The sequence below is a fragment of the Larus michahellis genome, chromosome 14, assembly GCF_964199755.1.
Source record: "Larus michahellis chromosome 14, bLarMic1.1, whole genome shotgun sequence".
NCBI classification, from domain to species: Eukaryota; Metazoa; Chordata; class Aves; order Charadriiformes; family Laridae; genus Larus; species Larus michahellis.
In genome coordinates, this window is record NC_133909.1 from 3,035,506 (window position 1) to 3,045,219 (window position 9,714).

Below are 9,714 nucleotides of genomic sequence, written 5' to 3' on the forward strand. Positions count from 1 at the left end.
TCATCTCCAGGCACGGGCCAACATCTGCAGACCGGAGCCAGCACATCTCCCAAGGATGCTTTCACTGTTGTCCAGACTGTGGGTTCCCCCCGGATTTGGGATGGCTAAATCTGTCCTTCCATGGACACCGAGGCCATGGCGTTCTGCTGTGCCTGGGGCTGCAGAGGCTCGGCCGCCACGGCTCTAGGTGCGCTCGGTGCTTCCTTCTCCCCATGTTCCCGTAATGACGGAGCCTCACAGCCCTGGCGGAGCGGCTCAGCGGCCTCTCCCCGCTGCCTGCACAGCTTCAAAGGGAAGGGGAAGCAGGATCCATCGAAAAGGGAACCTGTTTTTTCTCACTGGTTCCCCCCACCACTTGTGTTTTTCATTTCTCTGGTGCAGCTCAAAGGACACTGAAAGATTGCTCAACACCACCTGAGTCTGACCCTTGAGAAACGAAAGAGGGCTGTAGACTTCAGTGGTGGCAGATCTGACCCTAGATGTTCCCCTTCCGCCTCCCATGCAGGAGGTGAAAATATAACCTTAAATGACCCAACCCGGTGAAGTGCCGAAGGTTTCCTGGCTGGCTCTGGGGTGGAAGGAGCTGCCACCCTTTGCGGCAGGCGAACGCTTGTCTGATCTGACTTTTCTGTTCTCCCGCCTCGTGTGAGGGCTCAGGGCTCCTGGAGCAAACCCACGTTAACTCCTGCCCCTCTTCGACCTCCTTTCTCAGGTGCCTTCTTCTGCAGAGAAAGTCCAGTCCTGGTCTTGGGACATCATGGCACAGCTCCCTGCACTGCCACTGGTGCCCTAAGGGACAGGAGCAGGTCACTCAGCCCTCCGTGCCTCAGTTTCCCAGCTCTGAGAGGGCGATGCCGCCGGTCTCGCTCTGGCTGGTCCATCCTGCAGCCCATGGGACCATTCCGATGTTAGGCTCTGACTTTTGCATGCTGGAAGCCACCCGGATGCTTGCTGGAAGCCTCACTTTTCACAGGGAGAAGCAAGACAAGTAAAAGTCTGGGTGAAACTTTGGTGCAGGAAACCCAAACATTTTCCCCACTGTAACATCAACAATTTTACTGGTAATTGTAAGAGAAGCAGCCACACGCCCCTCCTGCCCCCATGGCCACATCACGCTGTGGTTTGGGTTTCCAAGCGAGCCGTGCATTCCTACGCAAACGGCTGGTGCTCTTCCCAGGACCCAGTTCGCAGCTGGCAGTGGTGAGGCAGAGCCGTGGAAGAGGACGGGGTGCCCTTTTCCTGCAAGAGAAACAGGGAAGGGGTGCAGAAATCAGGGCTGGGCTGGAAACTGAGGTGGCAGCTGGACCGCTGGGGACCATTCCCCGCCCCAAGGCAGACCTGCTGCGCGGCCGTCCCTGACGGACATTTCTCTGCCCCGTTCTGGAGCCCGCTGAGGACAGGGCATCTGCGGCATCCCGGGTAATGCCAGCATGGCTCTGTCCTCACTGCTAGAAAGCCTTTCCCGGTGCCAGTCCTAACGTCCCAGATGATAATAAGCCCCATGACTTCTTTTATTGATGGTGGCATATGGAGGAGACGTCTTCATTGGGCTCTGTGATGACTTTTCCTTGTGCCAAGCGTCTGCCTTGGCTCGGTCCCGCCGCGAGCACGCAGCCCAGGTGCTGCTGGCTTTCCCAGCCCTCTGCTCACCTGCTTGAGCCACAGCCCCCAGATGGGATGCAGCACCGCGGGGATGCTTCCCCAGCACGGAGCTGGGCAGGGGGGTGGTTTGCACAACCTCATGCCTCTCCTCAGCTTGGTGGGCATTTGCCACCTTGCACAAGAGGACGCTTTGGAGGCAAAGATGCTCCACGGCTCCAACACGGGGCTGTGCCCGCCCAGCTGCTGCCTTTTTGCCCGCTGCAAGAGCTGCGTCCTGGCTTTACGCAATTAACCCTTGAGGTAAGATGCTGCTGCAGAAAGTCCCCTTCCATGCAGAGAGCTGGCCTTGTCCCAACCTTACCTGAACAAAAACCTCTCCCCCAAAGCTGGAATCCCCTGTTCCTCACATTTCAGATCTTCCTCTCCTGCCCCAGTGTCCTCAGGGCTTTGCAGCAGGCTGATTCCTGCTCTGGATCACCCCCCCCGGGGCTATAACGAGCCCAGGCAAGGTGGCCCCGGGAGGGAGCCGGGGCTGGCAGAGGTTTCGCATGGGCTGAGGTTTCCCCCCTGTGTCCTACCGGAGAACTGCAGGGACGGACGGGGGCTGAGCATCGCTCGGCGGGGAGGGCTCCGCCGCCCCCCGGCTCCACCCGGCTGGACCCTGCGCCCCTGGAAAGCACCTCCCCGGGGGGGGCTCTGCCTCTGGCAGCCGTCCGGGGGTCAGCCTGGAGGGGAGGCGGTGTGAGGCGGGTGAGAGTCGGTGGGTACTGTCACAGAATCATAGAAACATAGAATGGTCCAGGCTGGAAGGGACCTTTCAGGTCATCGAGTCCAACCATTGACCTAACTGTGACAAAAAGCATCACTAAACCCTATCTCTAAGCACCACGTCTGCCCGGCTTTTAAATCCCTCCAGGGATGGTGACTCCACCACTGCCCTGGGCAGCCTGTTCCAAGGCTTCATAACCCTTTCAGTGTAAAAATTTTTCCTTATATCCATCCTAAACCTCTCCTGGCGCAACTTGAGGCCGTTTCCCTTGTCCCATCGCCTGTTCCTTGGGAGAAGAGAATGACACACACACACCCCCGGCTACCCCCTCCTTTCAGGCAGCTGGACAGAGCGAGAAGGTCTCCCCTCAGCCTCCTCTTCTCCAGGCTGAACACCCCCAGCTCCCTCAGCCGCTCCTCACAGGACTTGTGCTCCAGACCCCTCACCAGCTCCATTGCCCTTCCTGATAGCTGTCACCATGGTGACCTTCAGCCCAGCACCTTCTGTCCCAGCCACCTCTGAGCCTCCAGAGCCACCACCACCTTCCACACACCAGAGCATCACAGCTGCTGGTGAAGCCCTCAGCAGCAATCAATGCCTTCAGGTGCCAAAGCCTGGGTGTGGGGGCTTGTTCTGGGCACTGCAAGTTGAAGACATGGCCATAGCCAGTTGGCCGTGCTCCATGTCTTGAGACAAGTGGAAATGGCCTCAAGTTGCACTGGGGGAGGTTTAGGATGGATATTAGGAACAATTTCTTCACTGAAAGGGTTATCAAACATTGGAACCGGCTGCCCAGGGAAGTGGTGGAATCATCATCCCTGGAGGTGTTGAAAAGCCGGGCAGACGTGGTGCTGAGGGACATGGGTTAGTGGTGGTTTTTGTCAGTGTTGGGTTGATGGTTGGACTCGATGATCTGAAAGGTCCCTTCCAGCCCAGGCGATTCTAGGATTCTATGTCATGATGGGGCTGAGTAAACCTTCTGGGAAACCACCAGAGCTGGTTACACATCGGCAGTGTGCTGTGCTACCCCCAGGCCTGGGGGGATCCAGCCAGACTCTTGGGCAGTCTCTGCTTCTTCCCCGACTCAGAGCCCTGCCACCCAGGGGAGACACGAGGTCCTCCAGGCAGTGCCCACCCAGCCATGCCCACGTCCCTGTCGTCCCTGGTGCCCAAAGGGAGAGGCACATTTTGAATGCAGATTTGATGATGGACAAGTAAAGCATCAGGTGTAAAACTGGAAATCAGATCAGGGAGTAGAAAGCACAGGTGCCTGCATCCCTTGGGAGCTGCGCCCTGCCTCCCCAAATGTAGGTGCCAAAATACTTCTGCAAGTCCCAGCCCGGAGGAGTAGGGGACAGCCAAGCTCCTCAGCTGGGATTCTTCAGGCTGTTGGGGCTTTTGCTCCCAAATGAGCCTGCAGCAGGAGAGGACGGGATCCAGGACAGCAAGGACAGGTGCTTCCCCCGCTTCCCAGCGCCCTGGAGGGGCCCTTCTGCACCGGGAAGGACCCATCCCCACCCCGGGGCTGGCGCAGGGGGCTCGGTGCTCGGACCCCGGCAGATGGCAGCAGGGCCTCAGGGTGAGTTTCAATGGAAATGTTTTTTCGTGAATTTCTTTTTTTTTTTTTTACGTTGGTTTTACATGAAAAAGAGCCGCCCCGTGCAAATCCACTGCAGATGCATGTTGGGGTAAGCCGAACAGGACATCTGCCCTGCTCAGAGTCACCTCTCCAGGTGACAAACTCAACGTCCTCTGCAGGCATCTGAATTGTGTGCCCGGATTAGCGGTGAGGAGAGAATAGTTTTTGTATCTCAGCCTCGGGCAGATGGCAAAAATGGCACGGAGATGTCACCTCCGGGACACGCAATCCCATCCAGCCCACCCAAAGGATGCCCGAAGCCGGGCAGAGCTGGCCTGTGCCAGCCAGAGGAGGGCTCCGCTGCGCAGGGAGCGCACTGCCTGCCCGTCGGAGTGACTTGGGCTGCACAGAGCCAGGTGACACCTGTGAAAGGAGGCACCAAGGGAGCAGCAATGCCATTTGAGGTCACTTTTCATGGGAAAGGTTTGGGGCTATCCTGCTTCGTCCAGGAGGACAAAGTCCCGGTGCCGGCATGAGCCAGAGATGCTTTCAGCAAAGGTCTGGGGAGGAGCTGACAGCGGCTGGGAATATGCGGAAGTTGCAGGAGGCAGGGAAAAGCCAGTGCCCGTCTCCTGAGCAGCCCCCAGCAGATGCCTTTGGCTTGCAAAATCCCCAAGGGAAACCTCCCACGGGCAGCGAGACCTTCCCGTGCTGGGAATTCAGCTCCGCTCCAGCAAATGAGCCACTGCTGAAATCTCACAGGACTGCGACGTGCCTTCGACCATGTATTTAATGTTAAGAATGTGCTTTAAGGGCTTTTCTGGAGGGTTGCAGGTGAAAGGATGCTGGGAGCTTTGGGAAAAGCAAACTGTGATAGTAACACCATCTCACACACCTTTCGGAGATCCCCACCAGCCTGCTTGCCTCCAGACCCCAGGCTGGAATAACTCCCGGGGAGGGAAGCAGGGAAGGGCGAGGGATGGGGCAGGCAGCCGCATCCCCTGTGGATGGTGGTTTGCAGGGTCCTGAGGTGGGAAAAGGTGGATGTGCCAACTGGGAAGCTGGCAGCGGAGGATGCCTGAGAGTTGCCATGGCCAGTCTGGGTTCAGCAAGCCAGTTCCCCAAAACGGGGAGCTGCCTGCAAGCTGGTGGTGGCCACAGCAAGGCTTTCCCGGGGAGACCTCGCTGCCCGGAGCAAGCAGCCGTGACCACAGCGTTTTCCCAAACCCTGGTGGAAACACCATTTAACGTTTCTCCTGGGCGGCAAAACTGCATCATGTTCACCAAGGGAACAAGCGGCTTTTGGGAGCTTTTTATGAAGATTCTCAAGAGTCAGCGCTGCCAGATGATCCAGCAAAGCCCTGGAGCAGCCCCTTGGCAATCCTCTTTTGGGGACGACAAGGCAGGAGGCTCAGAGCGGGCAGGCCAAGGGGACATGTATGGGTGGGCAGCAGATAGCCCCGAGCGAGGGCCACAGCAAGTGCAGGACCTTTCCGGGCAGGAGACCCCCATGGACACTCTGCTGTCCTTAAATCCTTAAAATTCAATCAACCTTGCATCCCTCCCAGTGTTTAGTTTCATTCTGATGCTCTAATCTACATTTATAGTAAAGCTATTCCATGCTCGGAAATTCCTCAGCGGTCCCATTGATATTTCTGGGCTCAGACTTGCAAACTCACGTGTTTAAAGGAGAGGATTATAAAGCCAAACCCACTGGTCTATGGAGGCCAGCAAGGGGGGATGTGTCACAGAGAACTCCGTGCTCTCTGGGTCTCAGGTGGCGCAGCGCTGTGTACCTTCATCTGTGCATTTTGGGACAGCCCAGGAACAGCTTACAGCGTGTATCAACTCTCACAGCAGCAACGTTTCATTAAATCTGTCACCGCATACCGATCGACGCCACCAAGCGAGCAGGAGAGCCGTGTGAGGGACAGAAGGAGGGAGCAGTGACACGGGCAGTGAGGTCCTGCCGCGGCGTTTGATGGAGGTGAGTTGGTCGCAGCCGGAATCCGTCCTCCGACGGGCGGCGTCTGCGTGCATCCACGGGGGTGACGGGGACAGGCAGGACCCCGGAGATAAGGCTGTTTCCCAGCAGAATCAAAACCAGGCGGTGTGCTGGGAGAACGGGTTTGCTTTTCTCTCGCACAGGGTGAACACTGCGAAACAATAGGGGATTATTGAAGCCATAGAGGGTAGGCATGGGGCACTAGCATGCCAGGACAGAAAAAGCAGCTTTTACCTCCTTCTACCCTTTGTTACTAAAGCATCTGGGAGCAGGGATGAGAACTGCAACCACCACCCGGCAGAAGTTTATAGCAGCCTTTTCTGCCGCGGACGGCGAAGAGCTTTATAAAAGGTGTGAGCATCATTCCCCTGCTGAATATCTGGGGAAACTGAGGCCGACCCGCAGTCGCCCACTTGCCTTTTCTCGACGTTGCCTCCCTCCCCCTCCTTCACGCTCCTCAGCCCCTCTCGCCGCCGGCCCTACCGATGCTGGGGGGATCAGCTCGCAGGCAGGCGACGGTGCCGCTGAGCAGCAGTCGACAGCGAGGAATTCGGCCGGGCAAACGAGCACTCCCCGGCTGGCAAACGAGCGCTCCCCGCTGCTCCGGCCCTGCGAGGGAGCGGGATGAGACAGGGCGGTGCCCGCCGTCGGGCATTGGCACCCATCACGTCTGGGCAAGGGGGGGAGTCCCAGACGGGCTTGGGATGCTGCGGAACCCCCCCAAAGCGCAGGGATGACGCGGTGCTTGTTGGCTTTGCTCGCTCAGATGCATCCGTCCTCCATCGCCGACCCTCACATGGGCACAACGCCAATTAACGACGCTGATAATGGCTGGAAGTGTGGAGACAGCCCCTAGATAAGGCTCTGGAGCTCTGTCCCAGCGCTGGGGGGGTAGCCCTGCGGAGCTGGGGTCTCGGCGGAGAGAGATGGAGCAAGGCCAGGGCTTCGTGTCCTCCGGGGGGGAACATGGGCAGGTGCCTCCGATGGAGCTGTTGGCCCCATCCCCGACACGCCGCGTCCAGGGCTCACACGACGCCTTGCCGCCCGGCCTGAGCCGCGCTCCCGCTGCCGTACCGCAAGTTCCCCTATTAAAAAGTTATAGCCACTCGAAGGCCACTTCATCCCAGCTTAATACATACTTAATTATAATTAGGCTAGGACAGCTGCCAAGAAGAGACCGAACGCTACGAAGCACTCTGGGTAAGGCTCCTGAAGACCCCGTTTGCCGGGGTGACATGCCATGGTCCGGTCCCTTTGCAAAGATGGGTGTGGGGGTGCCAGGAGGCCCCCCAGCACTCGCCACGCTCCGTCTCGCGTCAAGAGGACGCTCAGCTTAAGGGAGGTACAAACCCAAAACCCGGATGGCCGTTTGCATGATCCTGTTTGGAGGATCCCACGGATAAACCCAGCCTTGCTGGCTCAGTCCCTACAGATCCCCCACTTCTTCCCTAAGGCAACAGGATGCTTTCTGGAATATACTTTTTTTTTTTTTTAAATTTTTAAACAAAGAAAACGACAAAACACTCACTTTGTCTGCAGTGCTGAAATAGAGCCTGCCCCAGGACCGTCACATTTGCAAACGGAGCTGAGCCCCATGAGCCCACTCACGGCTGCAAAGCAAACGCTGGAGAAGAGTTAATTATTCGGCAAAGGGAGTTGTTAGGTGATGGGAATCCAGAAGCTCTGGGGATCCACGTTTCAATATTCCTGCTCCTTTGGTAGCTGAAATACTCTCAATCCTGTCTGCCCCGGCCCAGCCTCAGCCACGCGCCCTCCCTCTCCCCCTGAAGCTCTGCCCAGCTCCGATCTTTACCTTAACACCAGCTTAAGAAGATCAAATTCCTTTTCACGGCTCTATTCTGAATCAGCGGGGAGGAAAATTCCCGGCAAGACGATCAGCGTTTCAGCTCCCCAGCCTTTCACAGGTCCGGTGTAATATTATGATTTCGGGTTCTCGTAAACGGTAGAAAGTCTTTACATGGGCCGTTTTCTTATGCCAGAGATGAAGAAACTCCCACACCGGGCTGAGGGCAAGAGCGTTCATGGTGCCCAGCAGATGTTTCTGTAAGGTAGGTGAGGAGCTGTCTCTGCTCCAGTTAGTTATTTTAAAGGAACGTTAGTTATTCTAAAGGGACATTGGTTGCTGCAATGTCCCTGCCCCCAGCAAGGCTGTGATTTCACTGTCCTGGCTGCTCTCCCTTTGCTCTGGGCAGCATTTAACCACTGCCATAACATGGACCAGTTTCCCTCTCCATCTGGGTTCCCCTGGCACCAGAAGGCTCGCGTTTGACTTGCTGCTCAGGTTTTGCTACAAATAGTCAAAGCACCGAGTAAAAGGATCCATTTTCTTCGAGAAATACTGGTCTGAACTCCAGAGGAGGGGGCTTTGCTGTTCTCCTCCTCCCTGCCCAGGGCAGGGGGATTGCAACTAGGTGATCTTTAAGATCCCTTCCACTCTTAACCATTCTATGATTCTATGCTTCTGAATCAATGCTGTTTTCCTCCCAAAATAGCAGCAGGTGTCTCACGGTACCCGGGACTCCTTCGAGCCGCCGCGTCAGGCAGGGAAGCCGCCGCTCAGCCCCGGGCTCGGCTTTGCTCCTTCTCTACAGGAAGCAAAGAAACTTTTCTTTGCTCCCTGCAGAGCCAGGGCACTTGCAAGAAAAAGTCGAAACAATAAAAAAAGTGAGATGTCGAGGAGGATTGATGGCTGTGGAGGTCGGATTGCACCCAAGGAGCCCACCCTGGATGTAACCGGGAGGAGGAACGGGCAGGAGCGGGGACCTTGCCAGCCTCTGCCTCGGCACAGGAAGGCAGCGGTCACCACGGGGCTGCCCGTGCCGGGATGGTGACCTCCTCTGCCCGAGGGACAGCCAGGGTCAGCAGCTGCTGTGAAAGCGCTTGAGCCCACCAAGCCTGGGTTGTCTCCAAACAGCCCCAAAGCCTCCTTCCATGGAGCGCGTGGGGCGCAGCTGGGGTGGAGACACTAAACCCCAGCGCACAATACGGCGTGCAGGGATGGGTGCTTCGGGATAAGGGCGCTTACTGAGCCCCAGACAGCCCTAAGGCAGGAGGCGGGAGCTGAGCTGGGTGGCTTCTTAGGTGGGTGCAGAGCTTGGGGTCCTCGGGGAGGTCTGTCCCCAGAGGCTAGGGGCAGCGGGCGCTGAGCTGGCCAGAGGGGATTTGTGAATGGCTCTGACGTCCCTCTGTAAGTCAAGTCCACAAACACTTGATATAACAAGAATAATCCTAAAACCAGCAGAAAGATCTTTGCGAAAGGTGGACTGGCTCCCAGGTCCCCTGAGATCCAGGTAGATGCTTTGGTCGTCTAAAACGATCTGCAGATGGCTTCTGCTGCACGGCTAAAGATGTGCAGGACAAACACTGCTCGTTTTTGTCCTACAGGTTACTGCGCCGTGCCTTCCCCACGCCCCGCAAACCCAGCAGAAGCATCTCTGGACAAAGCGTTTTACCGAATACATCGGACGTCCCCATCCCTTCCTCCCCCCGCCCCCAACTCCTCAGCAAAGTTTGTACGAGAACCCGCCTCCCCCAAACCAAAACCTGTTTGCTTCACCCCACGTCTCCCATATCTCGGTCCTCCAGACCCATGGAATCAGGGTGGCTCCGTCGGTGCCCAGAAACACGCGGGGTTTTCCTGCTCCACTGAGCAGTGATCCCCCCAAGCCTCCAGCAGCCAGTTCCAGTGAGATTTCTTCAGCTGTGCTGAAGCATTCCCAGCGGACCAAGCTCCCAATT